This window comes from Psammomys obesus, unplaced genomic scaffold, assembly GCF_907164565.1.
Source record: "Psammomys obesus unplaced genomic scaffold, mPsaObe1.curated_primary_1811, whole genome shotgun sequence".
Taxonomy (NCBI): Eukaryota; Metazoa; Chordata; class Mammalia; order Rodentia; family Muridae; genus Psammomys; species Psammomys obesus.
In genome coordinates this window covers 13,078,780-13,104,487 of record NW_026591598.1, presented here as the reverse complement: position 1 = coordinate 13,104,487, position 25,708 = coordinate 13,078,780, and positions in this window count along the sequence as shown.

Below are 25,708 nucleotides of genomic sequence, written 5' to 3'. Positions count from 1 at the left end.
GGACATTGCACTGTGCACACAGGCAGTTTAGCCTGTGAGCTCCATGTTGCTTCCCAGGTGACCTAGAGGGAGTCACCAAGTGCCGCCAGGCCCCACGATAGCCAGGGTCAGAGAGAGAGAGACAGAGAGAAAGAGAGAGAGGCTATAGTATTTGAATGCCTCCCCTTTACTCCGCAATAATCAGGCTTCCTATTTTTAGCCTGTAGCCTGTGGAGACTGGGCTCCACCAGCCTGGACCACAGGGATGCCACACAGTGTCCTGAACCCAGTGTCACAAGTGTCCGGTGCTTGCTTAGCAGATGGCCTCTCCTCAGCCCTCCTATAGGACAGCAGAGGCATGCAGACCCCATCTCCACCGTCCCTCAGCCATATGCCACCTCTGCAGAGGGGCAGAGGTCAGCGAGGGCGCAGGTGTCCCTGAGCTGATGGCTAGCAGCCATCAGCAGTCACCGGTCTCAGCCCCTCACAGCCCGTCATGGAGCCTCTGTAGCTATTGATAACCCGAGGAACCATGTAAGAGGGAGGACCCTGAGCCCTTCTACTCTAGACTGTTCTTCCAAACCCGGAGGCCCAAGAACCGGAGCCTCAGCCTGGCTTCTGCTGAGAATAATACATATTATGGTATATAGCATTGTATAGTCTGTAGTCTACAGTGTGCTATATGTTACACATTGTATTATTTATATAAGCTATAATTATATCCTATATTACAGCATATAATACATACATGATGCATTGTGTCATATATTATACAATATTACACTACATCACACAGCACATATCATATTATACATTATATGCTATGCCTTATATTTTATATTATAATCATAGATTATATTATATATATTTTAATCCCTCAGGTATGCTATCTTGCTAATCTGTTCCACACCAATGGATTTGTGTGTTTGTTGAGTGAATGTTTGATACCTGTGGGCTGTCAGAATCACGCAATACCTACCTAGACCCCCACTAGCACGCTGTGTGACTGGGCAAGCCATGGTCTGCTGTGGGCCTTGACCCAGATGGTCACCAAAGCCTGGCACTGCTGAGCTGCCGACAGCCTTGAAGGGCTCCGTGGACCTAGGGAGGCGATCTTCCTGACCTGGGAGGGGGCATGACTGTCCCCCCACATCTCTGAGGGCCTGTCTGTTTGTCCTCTGAGGGACGGTCCCAGGCCTATGACACATGACACTAGCTGCCGGGATGCTCAAGCCATTTATCCAAACCCATAGGGAAGGGCTTTTGCCAGCCTGTGGTGGCCCCTGCCCGCAGCCTGGGTTAGAGGGGAGCTGGAGAAGTTCTCCACCCCGAGCTGGGGATGAGGGACTTCTTAGAACCTTGCACAGCTGGGCTGAGCTCATTTACTGGAAAGGGAGATGGGGGGCTCCATTCACACCCAGCCCTGCTGGGGGGGCGGCAAGTGCGTCAGCAGCCCAGCTCCGGGCCTGCCTCCGGAAACGCCGCCGTGGGAGCTGTCACGAAGGGGCCGGGTGAGGGGGGCAGCTGAACACTGGGCGGAGGGGTGGAGGGGTATGTCAGGTGACGGCCAGGAGGCCCAGCAGAGCCCGAAGGCTCCTCAGGGTGCACGGAGAGGTCAACTTCCCCCTTTCCGGCATCACCCCGCTCCTGCTGTTGGCTGGAGATCTGTCCAGCTGTCTGTGTGTCCTGCCACTGTCTCCAGGTTCCTTCATGTCTGCAGGGTTCCTAGGAGGCTGACTCCAGTCCACACAGCTTCAATTGGGCTTATATATCTGGACCAGGTCTGCAGCGGGACCCTGGTGGACTGGCAAAGGGCCCTGGCTCCCCCTGCCCCCCCACTCCCTCCAAGGCCCGGTGCAGCTATTTAAAGCCAGTGGTGGCCCGTGGGAAACTTCTTCAGATGTGTGGTTTCGTCTTCTCTAGCTAGTGCAAGCGCTCTCGAGGCTGGTGACTCACTCGCAGTGAGAAAAGCCTTTTTGTTGTTTGATGTTTGCTGGAGGCTCTGCTGCCTGAGAACCCAGCCTGCTGGGGCCTTCCCCTGCTGGGACTCCTGGAAGGTTTGGGGAGTGCCCAGAGCTGCTCCTTTGTCCCTTGGGAGCCCAGGGCTCCTGGTGCTCAAGGGCTTGAATGTTCTGCCCAAGCTGGAGAGGCTGGCTGTTAGGGAGGGGGTGTTCTCAACCCCTGTCTCAGCTGCTAGCACCTACAGGAAGCCACCCCTCAACTTCTCCAGGACTTCAGTCAGTCTCTACTTTCCTGGCTTAATCCCCCAGGCCCCTGTCTTCTCACCTGTGACATGGCTTGGGTCCTAGTGTGTGGATCATCTGGGAGCACCCGACATACAGCAGGTGCTCAAAAAATGCCTTCAGGATTAGAGAGGCGGGAGAGATTTAACGAGTGAGCGTTTACTTTGTGTAGAATACGTCACGGGAAGAATGCCACCAAGGAACTGTGGGTGAAGGTTAGTGGTAGACCAGCCACCTAGCATACATAAGGCCTTAGGTTCCATCCACAGCACCACGAAAAAACAGACAAACAAACAAACAAACAAAAAACACCAAAAACCAAAAAACAAAACACCTCCCCCAAACTTCCGGCCTGTGAACAGTTCTGCTTAGGCCTCTAGACAGTTCTCCTAGACACCTTTGGTTTTGCATTTGAGGAGACTGAGGCTCGAGGGAGTGGTATGATATTTTCTCATAACAAGGAACAATCAAAGCAAGCCTCGAACCCAGGGCACGTGATATAAAGGCCCTGTGCCGTTAACCACAGTGTCAGGCCGTTCCCAGAGTTTGGTGGCCGACAATTGGTCCCTGAGCACAAAGAAGAATGGCCCTATGCTCAGAACCTCTGTACAAACTCCTTCCGCTCTGGCTCTGCCCTGCCTCACCTGCCTGTCCCCAGCCTTGAGACCCTCAAGAGATCACTTACTTCCCCTTTGGAGGTTCTTGCACTTGTCTGTACACTTACCACTTTGGTAGCAGGTCACACATTTCACACATTTCTGCCCGTGTCCCTGTCCCAACAGAAAGGTTTTCGGAGTGGAAACCAGCCTGGCTCCCCAGGGCCCCAGCCTCCAGCAAGCACCCTTCCCTGGTCAGCAGATGACCACCCTAGCATGGACACAAAGGTGTTGCCCTACATTGTAAACCCAGAGCATCATGGGACTATGCGGAGGGGAGAAGGAGATTCCGGGCTCATGCTCAGCCATTTGGCCATGGCCGGTATGCCCCTGAGAAAGGCACACTGAGCTCCACTCTTGAGGGTCAAGAGGTCACCAGGGCCAGAGCAAGACAATGGTCACCCCAGGGTGGCAGGGGAACCATGGAGAGGATCCGGGGAAAGGATGGATGGAGAGTGAGGGTGGCCTGCCCTTGTGGGAGAAGCAGCATGCCTGGAGGTCACCAGCACGTGCCTGGAATTCTGCCACTGGTGTAGGCGGCCACGGCCTCAGACCGAGGCAGCAGAGGTCAAGGGTGGGCTACAGCTGTGGAGGTGGGAATGGCGGGGCGCCAGCCCTGAGTGCACACTCTCTTTGGCTACACATTGCTCTTGTTGTCACTATGATAAAAGAGCTGGCGGGAGCAATGTAAGGGCCGAGCAGTTGGTTTGGCTCACAGCCTTGGTGGGTGTCCATCCACGGTGTATCGAGTCAGAGAAGACCCGGTGGCTAGGGCAGCTCAGTCCGTGATGCAGGAACTTGGGGGTAGACTTGTTCACATCTCTGTGGCTCCAGGAGAAGACATTCGCCCTCATCCACTAGTCTGCCCTGCCACCTCCATCAGCTGCAGACTAACGTACGTTCCCTCGAGAGACGTTTTGCCGTCACACCCAAATGCTCTACCCCTCGTCCCTTAGGCGTGTGGCCTTCTCAGAAGGCAAAATGCGCCCGGTCCACTGTCTACCATCTCAGAGCCTTTGCAGTGCCAACACACCATTCACGAGACTTACTGATGCACACAGACCGATATAATCCCACCACTCAGGAGCCCCCCAAAGTCTAAAGCCACTTCTGAGACTCAAGCTTAGCCACGGGCCCCTGCAAAATCAAGAAGCAAGTCACAGAGGCTGGAGAAGTGGCTCAGTGGTTAAGAGCACTCTTGCAGAGGACCCGGGCTTGGTTCCCAGCGCCCACTCGGTAGTGGTTCACAGCCATCCGTAATTCCAGTTAAGCTCCAGGAGACCCAATGTCCTCTTCTGACCTCCTGACCTCCGTGGGCACCAGGCACATGAGTGTGGTAAACATGAAGGCAAAACGCTCATGCACATAAAAATAATTAATTAATATAATTTTTTAAAACTATAGATGCAGAAAGGTGTCTGAGCAGGTAAAGGTGCCCACTGCACAACATAAGTTCGTTCCCCATACATATGTAAAGTCTGAAGGGACAGGACCAGCTCCTTCAAGTCACCTGGCCACCACATAATACTGTGAGGTATATCCCTCCTCATTAAGCAAAAAGTTAAAAACAACAACAAAAACCCTAAATTACACACTTCCATTATGCAATGACATGGACTAAACATTTCCTTCCACAGAGGGGGGAGGCGGAAAGGAAGGACCAGGTCCAAACAAGTCCCTAAACCAGTAAGGCTAAAAGCAAACTCTGCAGCTCCCTGTCCAGCCCATGGGGCACGTGCTGGCCGTGTGTGGGCTCCGCCCCTCCGGCTCGCTCCTCGGCAGCGCCTTCCAGCACCACCACGCAGAACTGGTTCAAGGTGCCTGTGAGGTGCGGAGCTTCCAGCCACATGGCTTCCTGCTGTGGCTGCTGGGCCTCTGAGCCGTTTGCCAGCCCCAGGCACCAGGATACCGCCACTCACCTCCATCTGCCTCCAGGCGAGGCCAAGATAGGCCTCAGGCAGGAGCTGAGTTGGACAGAGCTGAGAGCATCGCTCTCCAGACATTTCTGCCTGTGGACAAGCCACCAAAGTGCATTCCCTGGACTGGACAGTCGATGTAGTGAAGATGTTTCCGTGGAGATGGTCCAACATCCTCCCTGAAGCCCAGAGTGAGGACAAGCGAGAAGCCAGAGGAACCTGTTGTGTGAGGAAAACAGAACAATACATTTGTCTACATCTTTCCAACACGTGTGGGGTTGAGGGCCCGAGGGTTGTGGGAGCAAAATTAGATGTGGGGATCCTCCCTGAGATGCCAGAAGGACATTTGACATGGATGCTGGAGCCATGAAGAGTGGATATGGGAGAGGATGAGAGGCCTGTCCAAATAGTGCTTGCAGGAAGGCACTAGTAAGTCTATCTTCCTCAGCAACCCTTGGCTCTTATCAGGCTGACATGAGGACAACCCTTGCAAGTGAGTCTTGGGGACCCGGGTCACAGTCAGAAGGTCTAAGCCAAAGGAGGGGAATCCCAGTGCCAGACAGCTGTGGGAACCAAGGGCCTCTTGCCTGTGACAGAGTGTCTGACCTGGAGCCCTGGCTGGATCCGAGTCCAGGCCAGAACCTAAAATTTCCCCTGTGGTTAGGAATGGCTTGTAGCCATCACTTCCTGTGAGGGGTGAGAATGGGACAGGGGGCCACAAAGGGACTGGCCCCACTGCCAGATGTGGGGGGTATGGGGTTCTTGTCATGAGCCTCTGCTGCTGAGGGTCTGTTCCTGGCCACGACATTGATACACTGTGTGGATTCTCCCTTATCTCATCCTGTGAATGAGTGTTACCAAGGTTCATGTCCCACTTTGGGGTCTCTGATATTACACACTTTGCAGGACCATAAAAGACACACCAGTGAGGTTTTGGGGAGCCTTGAGGAGAGAAGAGCTGTGGCTTTGAACCAGATGGATCTAAAGATCAAACTCTAGCTCCACCACTTAGTTGCTGTGTTGTCTTGGGCAGATAGCTTCACCTCTCTTTGTGTCCGCATCAATAATACCGGTAATCATGACTTCCCTCTTCACTTCCTTCTTGACATTGTTCCAACTGATGACTCTCAGACACTGCCCAACCCTCCTCCTTGGGATAAGGGTATAAGACCCTAGTGGACAATAAGGGTCGGGATGGGCTCCCCCACAGCCTGACGCTCAGGTCTATGGACTTCGTTGCCTGCCATAGGACAGCGATCAGTGTGAGATCAAAGGTTACTTAAGAAGAGTCCCTCACTCGGCGCTCAGCACTGAGTCCCTTTACCCTGTCATTAGCACCCCCTGCCAGCCTCGGCCACCTCCCTGGTGTCCAGTCTCCTCCACTCACCAGTGGAGTGGCCTCCTTCACTCTGGCCCTTGGTGACACTAGCATCCGGGGCTGAAGGCTGGAGAAACTTCTGAAGGCATTTGGCCCGTGGGGGACAGGCCACACCTCAGGTCCACACAGCACACAGGCCCCTCCTCACCCCACTTCCTGTGTCCTTTGCTCTGAGCCCTTTGCCTCTTGCCATGAACGTAGCTGGGTCCCTGAGGACTGCTGGGCAGAATCCTTGCTTGTCACACACCCCAGCGGCCTTTCTCGTGGTGGAGAGAAGCCTCAGCCTTCTGATAGCTCCTCTCTCTGCTGGAAGGTCGCTGTGCTCTGTCATCCTCTCAGAGCGACATGTTAGTCAGGGCTCAGGGTGGGGTCACAAGGGTGTCAGGTAGATCTGCCCCCCAAACTCTTTGTGGTCAGGCTCCAGGCTTGATGGCCTGTGCTGGACTTTGGGGGATGGGGGTGTCAGAGAAAAGGAAGTCTCATCCCCTTCCTTCTTGCTGGCTTGCTCCTTCTTCGGTTTATCTGTTTATGTGGCTGCCTTTCAGGCGCACTGCGCACACCCCGTGAACAGTTCCTGCACGCTGGCATGTCCCTGTCAGCCCCTGCCCTGCTCCTGACTTCCTCTGGCCTCCATCCCTCCCCAGCTCTCCTCACCGGCCCTGACTAGCCTGGGGTGGGGTGTCAGGGCAGCAGAGGGTCACGAAGGCTAGGGTCTCAAGCTATGCAGAGAGTCCAGGATCTTTGGTTGAACCACAGAGCCTCCCTAGCCGAAGTGAGAAAGAAGGAGGCAGCTGGATTCTGCTTCCTGGAAGTCCCACGGGCAGGTGGAAAGCATTCCAGAGCTGGCCTCCCGCCAAACAGGCTGTTTTAAAATCACTAAGGTGCCCTTAGGTGTCTCCCAGGACTGGGGCCCAGCTCTGCTCCCTGAGAACTCCGGGAAATAAAATGCCCTTGACGTGAAGTTTCCAATACCCACAAAATATACGATACAGGCCCTGCCAAACACTGTGCTATCCACTCGCTGAGTTCTCGGCCCTTCAGGGACAGGGGCTTTGCAACTTGCTCTGCAGACAGGGACCACAGCTCTCAGAGACATTGAGTGATACGCCATGGCCACACAGCAGGAACTCAGATTGGCTGTCCCCAGAGTTAGGGTCTAAACCTCAAGGCCACAAAGCCTCATGCTCCCAGAAACCCTGCACCCCATGGGGCCCAGGCTCTTTGATGGGGAAGGATATGCTTGAGAGGAAGAGGGGCCTGTCACCCCACTCCAGCAGGCTCTCAGGAAATGCCTGGTGACAAACGATCCTGTTTTCACCAAAACGAAGTTGTGGGTGCCAGACCAGAATGAAACACATGAAGGTTCACATTCCGGGGAGGAAGAGGAGAAACGACTTCCTCCACTACTCAGTGCCTAGAGCAGCTCAGGGGGGACAGTGGTGTGCAGGGACTGGGGTCCCGACATGGGCTCCCTGCTGGAGGAGGCCATCTGTGTCCAAAAGTCACAGGAGACACGGACCAGCATCCTTAGCAGCTTCCCGGACTGATGCTCAGGGTCAGAGGGCACCAGCTTGGAAGACAAATGACCAAGGATGGGGACCTCAGAGGATGAGGGTGGGACAGCTTCCCACCTAACCCACAATGTTTCTGGGGAAGTCATTGCCCTCCTGGGCCTCAGCCTACCCCTCTGGAGGGTTGTCCCAAGGACTGAGCCTGCAGGCAGAGCATCTACCAGCCAAGCTCAAGCCAAATGTCACGTGATGCCAGCTCTTGGTCACTGTTCTTTTTGCTCAGTTCCTAGAGCACCTTGGGTTGCAGGTTGGCTGTGGGGTTGGGGTCTGAGCCCCTTGCTGGGAGTGTAGAACAGAGGGCTCAGGCAGGACGGGGCAGCAGGGCAGGCCCAGTTCAGCCAGCCCCAGCTGCTGCTCCACTGTTTCTGCCCTGTCTCTACTGTTCCCGCAGAGACAGCATGAACATCAAAGATATCCCGGGACCCTGAAATCACGTGTCTTCTCTGTAAGGGCCTAATCCAGTGGGTCTCAACCTGTGGGCTTTGGAGTCACATATTAAATATCCTGCAGATCAGATATTTACATCATGATTCGTAACAGTAGCAAAATTACAGTTCTGAAGTAGCAATGAAATAATTTTATGTTTGGCGGAGGGGGGGGTCACCACAACAGGAGGAACTGTAGTAAAAGGGTCTTGGCGTCAGGGAGGTTGAGAACCACTGTTCTAATCCGTCCTGAGCCAGGGCTCCTCCCTCCCCACGCCACCCATTCGGCCTCAGGACCCTGGAAACAGAGGGTCGAAGGCTTCTCCTTCTCCCTCTCTGTCTGAGTCAACCCCAGCACACACACACACACACACACACACACACACACACACACACACACACGGAGGAGGTGAGTCAGAGGAGACAAGGCCCAGAGCCACACCCCAGTCACAGTCTGTGGATCGACTCACCCACCCCAGGCCAGGTATCCCAGGGCTGGATGCCATCCCACAGCCCATCAGTGTCCCCGGGAGAAGGCAGCCAGAGGAAGGCAGAAGGATAAAGAAGAACAGTCAGGAGCTATGCCCCAGAGCAGAGCCTCGGGTGTCTGAGGCCTGGAGACACTTCTGGCTGGACCCAAAGTCAGATGGGGCCAGGAGGACACTCCCTGACAGAAGTCTCCATCACTCCGTTGGTTCAGTCCAAATACATGAGCCTGGTGCCTGGCTGAGAGGAATCAGGCCTGCTCCACAGCAGCGCCCCGTCGCCGAGGGAGACAGACACAGTGACAAATAGTCACAGACATAAACGAGAGTCTGGGCATAAAAACACAAAGGGCTGCTGAACCCAGGAAAGCCGCTGGGACAACAGACTCGGTGCTTTGTCTGAGGCTGTAAGGGGCGTGACTCCAAAGTGAGGCTGGCAGAGGAGGCCAGGGGGTATGGTCCCACGGGATGCGGAAAACAGCTTAGAGTGTCTCCTAACTGCCCCCATAAGGTCCCCTCCGGCCCCTCTGAAATATGAGCTGGGGACGGGGCTTGTAAAACTGTAGCCATGTTCCAAGTGTGGGCATTCAAACAACTGACACCTAGGCCTTCATCCACGGCCAGCTTTCTTCATGACCTTCAGCTTCCCCTCAGGGCTTCCGTGTCCTCTACCAAACAGGGCTCCCGACTGACAACAGTCACCCTAGCTGATGTAGTTTATGCACCGAACTAAACGCTTTGCATACACTAACCCCACTCCTCCTCTGAGTCTGCCCGTGAGGTAAGCACTGTTAATAGAAGAAAGCTCTTGGCCAGCGAGGGCAAAGCCAACCAACGGCAGGTCAGTCGAAAGAGAATGTATTTGCCGTAGGGAATCTCAGGAAATACGGCCTCCGTGTTTGCTCCATCGCAGCGAGTGTGTAGAAGAGTATGGAACACGTAGCTGCGAGCCTCCACCTTGCAACGGGTCAAGGCCGTCTTTGTGGCTGAGGTCTCTGCCGGAAGCGCCTGCCTGGCTGGGGTTTTTCTGTTGTTGTTGTTTTGGTTTGGTTTGGTTTGGTTTTTTCCCCCCCGTCAAATGTAGCCGAGACGGGGCACTGACCATCCTGTCTGGTTGTTTTAGGATGGGTGACACTTTCTTTAGTCAGGCTTGTGAGGTGACCTGTCTTAAGCGGGGATGGGGTGGGGGTGGGGGGTGGCAGGGACAGTGGCTGACATTCAGGTGTCTTTCTTAACCATCCCCCGCTTCCTTGTGATGATTTATTTTATTTTTAATATGTGTCCGGGCCTGGGTATACGCTTGTGAGAGCAAGTGCCTCTGGAGGCCTGAGGCAGGCGATCCTCTGGAGCTGGGGTTGCAGGCGGCCGTGAGCTGCCCCACAGGGGCTCTAGGAACTGAACCCAGGTCCTCCGGAAGAGCAGCGTGTGCCCTTAACCGCTGCGCCATCTCTCTGGCCTCCGATTTGTTGTTGCTGTTGCTTTAAGACGTCTCACCAAACCTGTAAGTGACTGGTTTGACTCGGGATCCTCCTGTCTCTGCCTCTCCCTGCACTGATGATGAGCGTGTAGCACCACACCCGGCCTTTAATGTGGATTCTCCAGATCAGCGTCAGGCCCTGGTTGGTGAATGGCACGCACTTTACGAAGCCATGGGCCCAGCCCTCGTTCAGAGGGTTTTTTTTTTTTAACATCCACAGGTGTGTTATAAGTCCACACGGGTAGGTTTGACTACGGTAGTCCCCACGGATGCCCAAGAGAGAGGATAGCCCTGAACTGCAGAGTCCCTGGTTTTTCATAGAGGTCTTCAGCGCTGTCACACGGCTGGAGTTCAGAGCCCTGCGCGCTTTCTGCCCTTTGCCACACCGTGATGCTCTATGGAAACATCAGTGGCCAAAATAAGGCTCTCCGGAGCACAAGTCCCGACAACGAGATGGGCGTTTGCTGACCAATAGACAGAGCGCATAAGCCTGGGTACAGTAGACAAAGGGGCAATTCAAGGTGCCAAGGTGGAGCAGGCCTGTGTGAGATTTCAAAAGCCTCAGAGCAGCAAGGATTAAAACCTATGAACTGTTGACTTCTAGAATCTTCCATCGAATACTTTTGGACTTCGGTTCAGCTTGGGTAACCTGAAACCCATAGAGAGTGGAATGAGCCAGCCAGGACCCCTGCGCTGCTTCCAAACCATCGGCCATCTGTCTTCCTGTCACCTGATTCTGTGACCTTTCCCTTTGCCATGCCACCTTCTGTGGGCTTCCAGAACTCTTGCTTAGTTTTTAGTGGCATGGTTACTTTTCCCTCGGCCTCGTTTTGATCTTGGTTTTACAGTTACAGCTGGAGCCTGGGGGTCTGGGAACAGAGACCCCCCTCCACCCTACTCTGCTCAGCGCTCCCTGGAAGCCCAGGACAGGCCAATCACCACTAAGCACTGAAGGCTTGCCTTGCCCTGGAAAGGGAAGCATGAAGCATCCTAGAGCACTGACTAGCTTCTGCCAGGTGCTTTGACTATTTTACCACCATTTTCCCCTGTCAGCAAGCTGGCACTCAGTTTCCGAAGCCACACCCATCTGCACAGAGGCTGTGTCAGAGCCCAGGCTGTGCAGCTCAGCACTCTTTACCCGGCATTCTCTGTGTAGAGGCCCCCAGGTCCCCCTCAAATCCCTGACTTTTCCAGCCGAGGGACTGGAAAACGCAAGAAGGCATTTAAAAGTTGTCGGCCAGTCAGCCCTGGTGCACGGGTATGGGACTCTCTTTTCCTGGGGAGGCTGAGATGGGAAGATCATGAGATCAGGGCCTTCCTGAGCTACAGAGTGGGTTCAGGGTCAGCCTGGGCAACTTAGTGAGAGCTGTCTCAAAATAAAAAGAGGCCCAAGGACACCCTAATAAATAAATAAGCAGACATCCCAAACCCCAACCCAAGATGGCGGAGACAGCTCTCAGGCTGAACCTGTCTCCCTCAGGTTGGGGTTTTGGTGCTCAGGCCTGACACCCTACAGGTGTTTTTGAACATTTATATGGTTGGATGTGTGCAATCGGTTTGCTCTTTAGGTTTGCATGTGTGTCCCAAGAACCTGTTCTTGGTTTGGGTGTCTGGGGTCAATCAAGGGAAAAGAGGTGTCATCTCTGTTTGGGGGGTTCTCTAGGTCTGGCAGGACTATCTGTACCCCTCTTTCCAACTTCGTCGGGTTCACAAACTTAACTGAGTGTCAGATTCAGAGTCTGGAGTAAGACTCGACTGTATTTCAGCTGCCGTTCTGTCACTCGTGGACAAGCATGTGACCCAGTGCAGGACGCCGAAGCCTCTCTGGGAAGGATATTGCCTTGGAGCAGATCCCAGCGAATAGACCCCCGATAGGGCCGAGAAAGGTGCCACCCCCAAGCCCCTGCGGAAGGACCCCCCTCAGGAGGGAGGGGCTTGTCCAGGGACAGGGGACCTGGCAGGCAGCTCTGAGCAGCTTCCGACGGTTGGTGGCTGTGGAGAGGGACACGGTGAGGGGGGGAAATGAAAAGAGGCCAGACGTCGCCCAGGCCACAGCACGCAAAGGGCCACCTCATCTTCCACCCTCCCTCTTGGCTAGAAAGGGGAAGGCGGCCCAGACCGGGAAGTGGTCGGCTTCTGATGACCGCCTCACGGGGGACCGCCAGCCCTGAGCAGGAAGTGGTCAGCCCTTCCCACCGCCGGCCAGCCAGGCCTGCCTGAGCTCACACTCGGAGAGAGCCAGCCTGAAAGTCCCTGCTCTCTGCCTGCTCTGGAAGCGGCTTTATTCTTAGAAACTCCACTCCGCCTGGGCCCCCCATCTGTGGCTGGGGGGTCTAGGAACCGGGTTCTCAGCCCAGCTCTGTCGTTTCGTGGCACAGAAGCGCAAGCCACGCTGCTTCCCCAACTGGACATGTTCCCAGTCGGGGTGCAAAGCCTCACCTCTACCTCAGGGGGACAGTGTGTCCTGAAAGATCACGCCTGGAAAGTCCCCATGGCTTTTCACAAAGGGGATACAGCCCAGAAGGGAAGGAGGTAGCCCCAAGTCTAGACCTGGCAGGTGCAGGGCTGTCTGGGGCAGGATTTGCTTCTCTCGGCGCCTGCCTAGTATGAGGCTTCAGTCAAGCCTACCCATGGCTGTTCCCTGCTTACTTTCTTCTTTCTTTTCTTTTTAATAATTTATTTATTTTTTTAGTTGGTGTGGACTTTTAAAAAAAATAACTTATTTCTATTTATTTTATGTGCACTGGTGTTTTTTTTGCATATATGTCTGTGTGAGGGTGTCAGATCTTAGAGTTACAGGCTGGGAATTGAACCCTGGCCCTCTGGAAGGGCAGTATTCAAAACAAAACACTGAGCCATCTCTCTGGTCCCCACTCTTTCTTTTTATGTATTTATGTATGCATTTATATGCATGTGTGTGTAAGGGCAGAAAGTGTGCATGCCCGTGTGAAGGCCGGAAGTCGGCCTCAGGTGTTCTTCCTTAGGAGCTATTGTTTTTGTTGTTGTTTTCAGTCAGGGTCTCTCCTTGGCCTGGAGCTTGACAAATAGGCGAGGCAGCCTGGTCAGTGGACCCAAAGGATCTGCAGGCTCTGTCTCCTCGGTGCTACCACCGCGCCCACACCTGGGCCCCAGAGCCGGACTGCAACCCAGCCAGCTTCATACGGGGTTCTGGGGCTTGAACTCAGGTCCTCGTGCATGCTAACAAGCCTTTTGCCAACGGAGCCACTTCCTCCACCACTCTGGACCTTTCTCTGTGGTAGGTGAACTGGTCTCAGCATCCAGGGCTGTCACAGGACCCAGAGAAAACAATATGTCCAGAGACACCTGGAATGTTTTCTGCGGGGCACCAAGGCCTCCTGAGCGGAGCTGGACGGCAGCCTGCCTGGTGTAGACTTGGGGTCTGCCCTGGGTGTCCCTCTTTGGGAGTGAGTTCTCAACCCCAGCCTGGCCACAAGAAGGAGGGGCTCGCCTCCCTGTCCCTGCCCCCCTCCGCATCTCTGTGTCTAGGGAGGGGTGGGCTTTGAAATCTTGGAGCTCAAAGGGGCCAACCCCATTCAGAGAAGACAGCCAGGCTGGGCCTGCCTGTACCATCACCACCTCCGCCTAACACCGAGTCACCATTGTCACCCTCGCTCACCGCTGTTGACACCCTCACCACACGACCCCACACCGCCATGGCCGCCCACCACCATTCCACCACCTCCACCACCGTCACTGCCGGTCTCGGCCCAGGGCCGGCCGCTTTGCCCCCGTCACTACTCCAGAAAGAAAGACTCCCTTCCCCAACTCAGCACCCCCAGCCTCAGAACCTACAGGCTCGCCCCGGGGTGGGTGAGAGCCAGCCTCGATGTTCTGACACGCTGCAGCGTTCAGTCGTGAACGTGCCGGCTGCGAGACGAACAGGAGCGTTCCTGGAGGAAGCAGGTAGGAGAGCCTAGTGCAATCAGAGCCTAGGCCTGTTGGCCATGCTCTTAGTGCAGTAAGACAGTCGGCCCTGGGGAAACAAAGGCACGGAAGGTGAAAGGCTTGTCCAGAGCTGGGTATCTCCTAGACAATGAGGCCAAGGTTTGAACCCAGGAACTTTGCACCAAGGGTCCCTGCTCCTGACTGCTGCACCACACTGCCCGATGGGGGGTGCCATAGGGTCCGGGCCCCCAACCTTCAAGGGTCTGTGCCCCTGAGAATCACCGTCAGCAGTGTCACTGGCCCTGCTGCTTTCATCTAAGACCCAGTAGGGGCTCAAGAAGCAGAAGCCTGTTTACGGATGAGGCGGAGGCCTCTCCCCCTCCCGCGGCCAGCGGCTGCCGCTGCAGTTCCTCTGCCGGCCAACAGAGGGCATCACGTAAGGCAGGCGGAGAAGCTTCCCCCCGGCCAGAAGGAATGAAGAGGAACTGAAGGGGATACTTTGTGGCCGGTGTGAAGGCGGTTACCGACCCAAAACAAATTCAAACCGACTCAGATGGGTCTTCTGCGGAGGTAACTGAGGTGGAAGGGTCCTTGCCCTCGATCACACAGCCAGGAAGTGGCCAAGTCAAGCTGGCAGCTCAAGTCTTCTCAGCTTTCTCCTTTACCCAGATGGGAAGCAAGAAGCTAGCCGAGGCCTGGCCCAGGTCTGCAGGACAAGCCAGGGAACAGGACCAGCCAGTGGTAAAAGCAGCCCTGGGCAACACCTCACACCTGCACATGGCCAGGCCGCCCCCTGGTGGCGATGACTGGAAGTGTCGGTGGCTCTGGACTTGTCCGCACTGGACAGCCCACACTGGCTGAGTTCTAGTCCATGCAGAGCGCTGATCAGCTGAGGCTGGGTGATGCAGAGCGCATCCCATGCTGAGGAAACGGGCAGTACAGGGGCCCTCAGGCTCCCGTCCCCGGGGTTCACATAAGTAACAGAGCCAGAGACCACTGAGGTTCCCGCTGCCCGGAGACTCCCATCTTTGCGAGGATCCTTCAAGCCTGGTGGGCAAGAGACAGGACAGAGAAAGGAAGGTTCAGAAAGGTCACGTTAGAGGTCACAGGGTGAGGCAGCGGTGGAGTTCAAGTTAAGCCCCAGGCTTCTGTCCCCCGGGGTCAGGCTGTTTAGAGAGTAGCCTGGGGTTCTGAAGTTTCCGGAGAATGTCACCACTGGTACAAATGCACACCAGCACACGTGGTGTGTGGGCCCACACAGATTCATACACACATGCTCCACCCCCCCCCCCCCCCCCCCCCCCCCCCCGACACACACACACGGGAGCCAGATGTCAGGGGCAGGACACAGGCCCCAAAGGGGGTGGATGCCTGCAGGACAGGTGCCAAAGCCTGTTCTCACCGGCACAGGCACAGTGCTGAGGAACCAAGCCATAGTGGGGCGTCTCCTACGTCCCCCTTCAGAGTGGAGGGACTGTCCTCTGAGAGGTCATGCCTCATGCCAACAGGCAGGGGAGAGTGGTCACCAAACACCAGCGACAGGATGGCCGCTGCCCAGGACAGGAAACAGGGGTTACCTGTGGCTGAGATCAGTGTCTGGCTAGGGCTGAAGTCTGGAGCTGGACCAAGGATCACGAGTCAGGCCGGGTGTGGAGTTTGGTTCAAGGGTCTGTGGCAAGGGGTGGCTGCCAGGCTGTGTTTGAGTAAGGACTCATCAGTCGCCAGAGAGCAGAGGTCGGGGCTCACTATAGCTGGAGAGGAGAGACAAATTTACAGTTGTTCTCACCCTGGAGTTCCCAGGCCTGACCCCAGGGGCTGGACAGAGGAAACCAGCAGGTTCAATCCCACTGTGCCAAGCTCAGCCAGGCGGGGCAGCCCAGCTTCGGATCCCACCCACACCCCATGCCCCTCCCCTAGGCCCCCACGGCTAGAGGTCTTGGCTAAAATAACATTGTGCCTCAGTTTCTTCCTGTTGCTGTGCCTGAACTCTCTGAGAAAAGCAATGTAAAGGAGAGAAGGTTCTGTTTGTCTCAGGACCCCAGAGCACCTCTGTGGAGAAGCCAAGCCAGCAGGGACTTTAAGCCGATTACACGGCATCCCCCGGCAAGAGCGGAGGTACTGCCAGCACCAGCCCCTTCCCCACACTTACAGCCCAGGGAAGCGTGCCACCCACGGTGGGCGGGCACACCCGATCTAGACAGCCCCTCAGGTGTCAAGTCTGTCAAGTTGACAATTCGCAGTAGCCGGCATAACCCACGCCCATTCAGCAGACAGAGTGACTGAGCCCGGGACCTGCCTATCTTCAGAGGTGTGACCAAAGAGGTCTCCACTGGTTCAGTCAGTTTAAGGGAACAGAGGCTGTGAGCTAGGGAAAGACCGCCTGTCGTGAGGGCTGGGGCCTTGTAGGCTCCAGGAATTTCAGAGTCACTTCACTGGGAGGCCTGGCCGTTTGCATGTCCACTGATGAGTTTGACAAACGCCTCCTCGGGCGACCTCCCTGGGTCTCATTCCCCTCCTCTGTAAAATAGGTCGTATGTCTTTCCTGGGTGGTTGTGGGTGGGGGACTGGTGAGGGATGGGTGGGTGGCTGTGGTTTCCAAACACAGAGAGTGCACAAGGGCGCCAACATCTCCCTGGGGCTTGCTCTCTCCACCTGTGTCCACCAGCTAACCTCTAGCTGCCGTCAGGTGCTCAAGAATCCACACGCACTGCGGTGGTTTGAATGAGAACAACGCCATAGGCCCATATGCTTGAATGCTTGGGCCCCAGCTGGGGGAACTGTTTGGGAAGGATGGGGAGGTGTGGCCTTACTGGAAGAGGTGTTCAGGTGGGGGTGGGCCTTCAAGCTTCAAAAGCCCTTGCTGTTCTTAGTGTTTCTGTCTGCTTCCTGCTTGTGGATCTGGATGGAATCTGGATGGAATCTCTCAGCTGCTACTCCAGTGCCAGGCCTGCTGCCTGCTGCCATGATAGCCATGGACTCTAACCCTCTGAAACCATGAGCCCCCAAATTTAAAAAAAAAAAAATTTTTTTTTTGAGCTCTGTTGTGTAGCTCTGATGATCCTGAAACCCACTAACTCACTATGTAGCTCAGGCTGGCCTTGACCTCACAGCGAGTCTGCCTCTGCCTCCCGAGCGCTGGGATTAAAGGTGTGCACCTCCATTCCTGGCTAAACGTTTTCTTTTATAAGCTGCCTTGGCCACGGTGTTTTGTCATGGCAACAGAGGAGCAGCTAAGACCCACGTCCACCGCCTCTTCTCCGTCAGTGTGCCCCACAGGCCTGCAATGTAACAGGCTCTCTCAAAGCCTGGCATTACTGGGAGGTGTAAAAACTTTACGAGAGGAAGGACTTTAGGTTATTGGGGGAGGCTGTGGCACTCAGCACCCCCCACGGCCCCTTCCACTCCTGTTCCCTGGCTGTGAGGTGGCTCTGACTCCTTTCACAGCATACTAACACAGCCCCAAAGAGGCAGAGTGAGCCAATCGTAGACCAAAACCTCTCATCTTGAGACAGAAGCATTTCTCGGGCTGGGAAAAGGGCTCAGTGGCTACAGCACTTGTCTGTGAGAGTGTGAAGACCGGGGTTTGGATTCCCTAGCACCCACAAAATAGCTAGGTGGATATGGGGATCCACCTGCAGCCCCAGGCTTCAGAGACAGAATTGGGATCCCCTGGGCGAGCCTTGCCCCCGCCTCATCCTTCCTCCTTCCCACCAGGGCTGGGTAGGACGTCAGCCCTCAGACAGCCCTGACCAACCTCAGAGGCCCACCCGAGAGAGGAAGACTTGTGGGTCCATTTCAAGACGGGCCTAGAGAAGGCTGGGAAGACACTGAGCTGCTTGTCTGTCCAACTTCACGGAGCCAAAAAGCGCTCTGAAAATGGAGCGGAAATATCAGTCCCACGCACACGGCATCTGTGTCCCCCCTTAGCCACAGCCCCACCAAAGCCACTTCCCTGAAGACAGTGTGTCCGCGCGTGTGCGCGCACAGATCTTTGTGTGGATATGTGCACACGTGTGTGGCCATGTGCAGACATGTGCGCGCACACGCGTGCGCTTGTGTGCACGTAGTTGCTAAAGTCTATTTATGTAGAGCTGTGGTTCAAATACTGTGACCCTTTAACACAATCCCTCACGTTGCGGTGACCCGTAACCATAAAATTATTTTGTCCCTACTTCATAATTTTGCTGCCGTTACGAATCGTAAGGCAAATATCTGTGTTTTCTGACGGTCTTAGGCGACCCCTGTGAAAAGGTCATTTGAGCCTCCAAAGGGATCGTGACCCACAGGTTGAGAACCATTCGTGTAGAGCCGTGTAGCCATGCAGCTCCGTGGTATAGTGCTTGCCAGCGTGCTCAGGACCCAGAGTTCAGCCCCAGCACACAAAAAGAGACGCAGAAGCAGGAACAGAGAGTCTGGGATTTGCAGTCAGGCTGCCTGAGTCTCCCGCTGACCAGTGAGACCCAGATCCCTGGGCTTCTCTGAGCCTAAGGTGTCTTCTCTCAGATAGGGCAACAGGAGCAGCCTGGCGATGGTGCTGAGGACAGGGTGATGGCCTTGACTGAGGGCCTATTTAACGGTCCCTTGGCTGCAGTCTTTGGCCTGGGTCTGACTCGGGGGAGAAGAACTGCCCTTCGTCCCCTGCCCAGGGTCACCTCCCCGGGGCCTGCTGACCCCTCGTTGGCCTGGCCGCCCTCATTGATCCAGCGAGGGCCCCCTGGGGAGCCCCTTCTACACAGACAAGTCACCCTCTGCCCCGGGTGACTGCCCTTTGCCAAGTTCACGGTCTAGCATAGCTGGCCAGCTGGTCCTCCGGCTAATGAACACTGGGTCCACCGGCTCCCTTTCTCTTTGCATTGATCCCAGGTCTTCTCAGGAAGCTGTCCTCCACAGGGCCTCTCAGGCAGCTGCAGCTGTGCCCCTCCCCCCCAGGCCTCTCCTCAACTCTGGCTGAGCTGCACTGTAACCTCTGATCTCCAGCCCGCTGCTCCTGACGTGTGGGTTCCAGACCAGGTTGCGGTAGACATTTCTCACTTGGTCCCTAATGGCTGCTACAAACTGAAAATTTGTGCCCCCAAATTCAGAGGCTGTAAGATGGCCACACTTTGGAATTGAAGTGTCCAAGGAAGGAAGGAAGGAAGGAAGGAAGGAAGGAAGGAAGGAAGGAAGGAAGGCAGGCGAGGTGAGGTTGTGAGAGTGGGGCTCTGTTCCAATAGGATTAGTGCCCTGTGCAGCAAGAGCTCACGGAGGATGCCTACGGCCTAGAGGAACGGGGTGAATCCTCTCCTCTCCTTCCTTCCTTCCTCTTTCCTTTTCTGCTTCCTTTCTTCCCTCCCCAGCTCCTCCTTCCATTTTGCAGTATCAACTGCTGACAAGGTGGATTCTTGAAAACTGCAGAGAGGGGAAGGAGTCACATGACCCACAGAACAGAACCCCAAAGCCATCTGCAGAACCATCATATCTGGCAACAGTAATGGATGGGAGGAGCCCATCTGTGTCGTGCGACTCTGTCAGGGGTTGGAGGAAAGGCTTCTCCAAGGACCTGGCCTACAGCTGAGGCTGAGGGCTGAGGAGAAACCTCAGTGGGTCTGGGGACCAAAGATGAAGGCCTGCAGAAGTGGGTTGACATTGCCAAGGAGAGGGAGAGGCAGTGGCGGGAGAGAATGGCCAGAAAGCAGTAGGGCCTGTGGCAGGGTTGCCAGGCCTCGCTAAGTGACAGGCAAACACTGGGGAGCTGTCCCATCCCACTACAACTGACAAGGCAGGTCCATGAAAATCATGACTGAGACAGAGCCCACTCGGTGGTGCTGCTCAGTGGAAGCAACTTTGGGGGGGTCACCTCCTCCCAGTCAGGATGATGGCAGCGGGCGGGGGCCAATGCTGAGGAGAAGCGGGGCTAAAGCGAGAGAGCCAAGCCGGCAGTGTCTGCTCTCTAGAAGCTGGGAGAGCTCTCAGACGGGCTTCATGCTCAAGTAATGCAGAGTGGGGCTGGTCCATAAAACCACCCTCCCAAGGGTCATCTGGGCCAAGGCTGAGATCACTCCTCCCCAGAACACCCCTGCCCTAGCCACACCCCCTGAGAGAGCCCCCAGCTCAACCCCCAAGGTGGGAAATGGCAACTTTAAGCCATTTTAAGACACACACCCTTCCCTCAGCTACAGCACAGGTGTAGACGGGATGGTGCCGCTTTAAGAGCCAGGCCATGCCGCTCAGTCCCTGGAGAGACTGCTACACAGTCACAGCAGGACCTCTAAGGAAAAGCTGGCCACAGAAGCCTCCCCTATTCTGCCCCAGACCCAGACCTGTCAAGAGGCATGCCTAGAAGCATTAGGGCTCAGGCTTGCTCCTGCAGAGAGACTGCTCGAATTTGAGCCTTAATCCAGCGCTGGATTAAGGCCAGAAGCAGTGAGAAAAGGGAGTAGCTGGAGGAAGGAGTTTGCGCTCTTCTTTTCTTTTAAAAATAGTTTTTATTATGGTTGTGTGCGTGTGCCTGTGCGTGTGTGCATGCATGTATGTTTGCATGCGTGTGTTTGGCCTGGCCTTAGCTGTGACTTGCTTGCCTGGCCTTGGCTGTGACTTACCCTGTGGCTCTGGGACCTTCAGAGAAGCAGGGTGGGGTTCAGTGTTCAAGAGGAAGAGCTGGACTACAGCTCAGCTGGTAAAGTTCAAGCTCTCCTTGGCCACGTACATAGCAAGTTCAAGGCCAACCTGTGCTGCATGAGCCCTGTCTCCAGCCCCTGATCTGGCAGTCTGCAGCTCTGGCCTGGGTCTAGCTGGTGAAGGGAAGCTGCCTAGGGGAAGTGAGGCCTTTGTGCAAGCAGTGGGTGCTTGGCTGAGAGCTGACTGTGTGCCACCGTGTAAGCTGCCCCATTCTGTGCCAGTGTGGCTGTGTATTGACTGTGTACCAAGGGGGGGATTTGAACCAAGACAGGAGAGTGGCCCTCAGTCTAGGAGAATCCCAGGACCTGGGAACCGGACTGACCTTCCAGCCACACTATGGAGGCCAAGGCTGTACCTAGACGGACTTGGGAAGTCAAGGTAAGCAGCCACCAAGCCTTGCGAGAGAGTGGTTGATTCCAGCCCAGCCTCAGGAAGGCTAAGGAAGCTCAGTAGGCCCCAGAGGTTCAGGACAGGAGAGCCTGGGGCCTTGCAATGGGGTCTTAGGCCTGAGGCCAGCACTTCCTATCTCTCTGGCCACACCGAACAAAGGGTCTTTCCACCCTCAGCCAGGCCTGTCTGGCCCTGCCCAGGAGGCAGCTCTGACTTCCCCATTCCCCACCGGCCAGCTCACTGCAGTGCGGTGGGAGAGCAGCCCCAAGGCCTGGCTGTGGGACTCACCAGTCAGCCACTCTCCCCATTGCCAAGCCCCAACCCTGCTTCCCCTTCTTGAAGTCACGGCAGAAAGAAGGCCCGGGTTCCCAGCCTTTGCTTGGTGCTTGGGCCTAGGACCCTATCTTGGGAGGGGGAGTCAGAGGACCAGAAAAGATTATCCTTGGCTACAGAGGGAGTTCAATTCCATGAGACTCTGTATCAAAAGAAAAGAAAGTGGCCCATGATTAAGATGTTTGGACCTAATGATTTTTTTTTCCCCAGCTTGAATGATACATGAACCCTGGCATGTTGGGTCAAGTCCACATTTTGAAACCCAATCTCCGATCCTCTCCCACCCTGATCACGGGCAGCAAGATTCTCTCTCGGGATGGTGGCAGGGGTCACAGACCCCTGGAGGCCACTCTGCCATCCCAAAGAGAAGGCCAACAAGACCCTGTGGTGCCCTCTGCAGCGCAGCCTCGGTGCCCCCCAGCTTAAGGGTGCTCTGGGCATTTGTAGCTTAATGATACCGTCAGGTGGTGATGGGCTTGTGGGGCCATGATGCAGCCCCCCTCCGTAAGAGGGGGAGTCTCTGGGGGCCATAGGGTAATAGCGTGTAACTTGATCGCATTCTGTTGGACGGACAGAGGGAGCTGTCACATTATTCTCGTTATTCCTAAATGCGGCTCCTCATGACTCCAGGCACTGATGGGAATTGCTTCCCGAGAAACCTTCTCAGCAGGGATGGCCACCCTTGGGCTAGAGCCTCAGAAGACAGCAGAGAAAGGCATGATGTAGGGACAGCTCCACCCCTTTAGCAGAGTGGCTCTTTCCAACTAAGACAAAGGCCTCGAGGGCCCCTGCGGAGAATGCGGTAAGTGAATGAGTGTGCCATGCCTGGCATTTGGGAAGCGCCGGCCCCCCGTTCTGGTTGTCCATGAGGGCAGCCAGATTCCAACCCCGGTGTGTTTTTCAGTTTCACCAAACCTGACAAAGTAGCCCCATTCCCACACCTCCTGGGACAACAGAACTCCCCTCCCCAACAGGGAGCTGACTTGGGTTAATAAGAACTAACTAGAACTGCTAACCCTCCACCCAAGGTTGCTGGCCTAGATGCTCCAGCTGCCCCTGGACAGACGCCTGGCTGGCAGACGTCCCTCTGCATACACAGGATCAAGAGACCTGCCACTGGAAAATAACAGGAGCACAGAGAGGTGGCTCAGCTGTTAAGCTCTTAATGTTGTGACAGAGAACCTGAGCTCTGTTTCCGGCACCCATATCCAGCAGCTCACAACTGCTTGTCACGGAGGAATTGTACCAAACTGTCGTAGGCTGAGGGCTGTCTACACCTCCAGGCGTGGTTTGTCAAGGATCTACACAGCCACACTGCAGCCGTCCGTCTTCTAGAAGGGACGTTTTCTCAGGCCTCGCTGACGAGCTCCCCCGACAGAGTACAGCAGAGTCCCAGCTAGGGACAGAGAAAGTGGAGCTCCATGCTGGCTCAGACACCCCTTGGTGACTCATGGGCCTTTCTCCTGTTCCCTATGCCCCTTGGTTTGGGGGCCAGGACCAGGGTGAGCCAAGCACAGAGCTGGGGGCCTTATCTGCCCCACCCAAGTCCTGGTCCTGCTAGCTTTCTTGTGTATAGATGGTTCTGGAATGCATGTCTGTGTGTTGTTTTGTGGTGTGTGTGTGTGTGTGTGTGTGTGTGTGTGTGTGTGTGTGTGTGTGTGTGTTTGTGTCTGTGGTGAGTGGGGGGGGTGTAGGACAGTGTGCGTCTATGTGGCATGTCTGTCTGTCTGTGGTATGTGCCGTGCAGTCTCCCTAGCAGTAGGGCAGATGGCATGCTGACCCCGGGCTTTTATTCTCTGGCCAAGTTTTCTTAATGGTTCTGTAAAAGCTTAGGAGCTGGGTGCTGCCTCAGCTCCACTGAGAGGGGAATGTGAGCTTCAGACAGGAGGTGCTTTGCCAAGGTCCCAACTCAGGAGCCTCAGGGGACTTCACCCCTCCCACAAACCCCCAGAAGCTGCACAGGCTGAACCCTTGTATTTGACTGTCCAGGGATGGCAGAGGATGGCCAGAGGAAGCCAGCCTTCTAACTAGCACCCCAGAGCCCTGTGTGCTGAGCTCAACCCTCCTCTAAAGGTCAGAACTCTCCAGCCAGTCCTGGAGGCCAGGTGGCCACAGGGCCCTCTGCCTCACCACCCCCTATGTCTGCCCAGTGACAGCTAGCCTGGGGCGTCGGCACCTTTCCACGAACAGCGCTGAAGTCTGGCGGCAGTGCAGATGGGCTCCCTGGGGACCCATCCCCTGTAGCCAGGGCCCACCATTACCACAGAGATGGCGGTCTCCCTCTCCCTGGTCCTGAGCCCTCAAGTCAATCCAGCGTTCTCCTGGCACAGCCCTGCCCCTACATGAAGACTGTGAGGTAGCTCTGGCCTTGGGACTGGGTGCTGGGGTGAGAAAGTAGCCTGCCGTTCCGACCTCCTCCGTAGGAACAGAAGTTCCGGCTTGTCAAGGACAGTCAGCAGCGTGCCGAGTGTGGACTGCTGGAGTTGACTGCTCCTGCAGTACCGCCCAAGCTCCCTGCATCCATCTGACAGCCGAGCAACTCAGGATTCCCAACTGTCTCCCCCAGGAGCAGCGCGGAGGCAAGGGCTCACTTTAACCCAGGCGGCCACCCCAGGAAATGCTGGTAGGAAGTGGGAAGTCAGAGCGGGGAGGAAGAACCTTCAGAGGGTGAGTCTGTAGTGAACGGTCGCTGTGGGTCCTAATAGATCCTCGGGAAACGTTTCCCAAGGTGGGGAACGTTCCCAGTGTGTCTGCAGGGCCTCTTTCCGGGGCTCAGGGAGGAAGACCTTGCGGTTGGTAGAGCCAGGATTTGAACCCGTGACTATGTGATCCAATTTTAATCCATAGGTCCAGGGGCTGAGTCCATCTGAAGTGGGCTCTGCATGGATCAGACAACATGCTGCACCTTGTCTAGAAGAGGCTGGTGGCCCTACACTTAGTGTTTGCATTCTCTACAGAACCTCATATCTCTAGGCTGCTCTAGGGTGTTGAGAAAGTCACCCAAGGTTGAAATGTCAAGGACAGTCACAATCGTGCTGGACCGAGATGAGGTGACACAGCCTAGACAAGGAGGGCAAAGGAATGAAAAGATGAATGAATGAATGAATGAATGAATGAATGAATGAATGAATGAAGAGTGCCATTAGGCAACAGCTTGTCTCAAGACCCAAGCCCTCTTACGGGCACTCAGGCTTTTCCCTTCCTCCCACACTCTACCCACCATGCCCTGGCATCACCACGGACCGCCCACAGTTTGCTCTGCATGCCACCAACCACTGTTTTAAATGTCTTGAACTCTGTCACCGTTCAACAATCGCCAAATGTCACACAGTTGCCCAGACTCTCAGCCTCACTTGAGGAGGCGGGAGCACTGTCTCAGGCATTGTTCTGTCGCTGTGAAGGGCCACCATGGCCGTGGCAGCCCTTATAGAGGAAAACATTCCATTGTGGCTTGTGTACACTTTCAGAGGTTTAGTCCATTATGACGGTGGTGAGCATGGAGGCAGGGGGACTAGAGAAGGAGCTGAGAGCTACATCCTGATCTAAGCGGAGAGAGAGAGACAGACAGAGACAGAGAGCGAGCACCTGGCATTGGCTTTGAAAACTTAAAGGCCCACCCCTAGTGACACACCTACTCCAAGCAGGCCACACCTCCTAATCCTTCTCAAATAGTGCTGCTCCGTGGTGACTAAGCATGCAAATATATGAGCCTATGGGAGCCATTCTCACTCAAACCACCACAAGCGTGGAACGGTGGCTAGACCATGCACCGGGCTCAGCCTCTTCAAGGGCCAGCTCACAGTGCTTTCTCTTTCTCCCAATACTGAGGGCAGTGTTCATGGTCGCTGTGTTTGTGACACCCTAAAGGCACAGCGTCTTCAGGGAAGGCTCCCGGAGCCAAAAGCCTGGAACCCTGGGTTGTCTCTTGCTGTGTTACCTCAGGCACCTCCCTTCTTCCCATCTCTGTGCCTCAGCGGCATCCTCTGGGAACAGAAAGCCAGATAGCTGGCTTAAGGGCCCTTCCTGCCCACAGCCAAGAGACCTGGTCTTCCCTGGCACGGCCTCTGGCAGGGCATGGGCCACAGCTGCATGGTGCACTCTGTCAGCTCCTGTCCCCTTTCCACAGCCACATGCTGATAAGCAGTTGCTCCAGGCTTGCCCAGCATCCGAGGAGCAGGTAGAAGGCTGGGCACAGTTTGTTTCCATAACCAATAATAAAAAAAAAGAAAGAAAGAGAGAGAAGAGAGAAAGAAAGAAAGAAAGAAAGAAAGAAAGAAAGAAAGAAAGAAAGA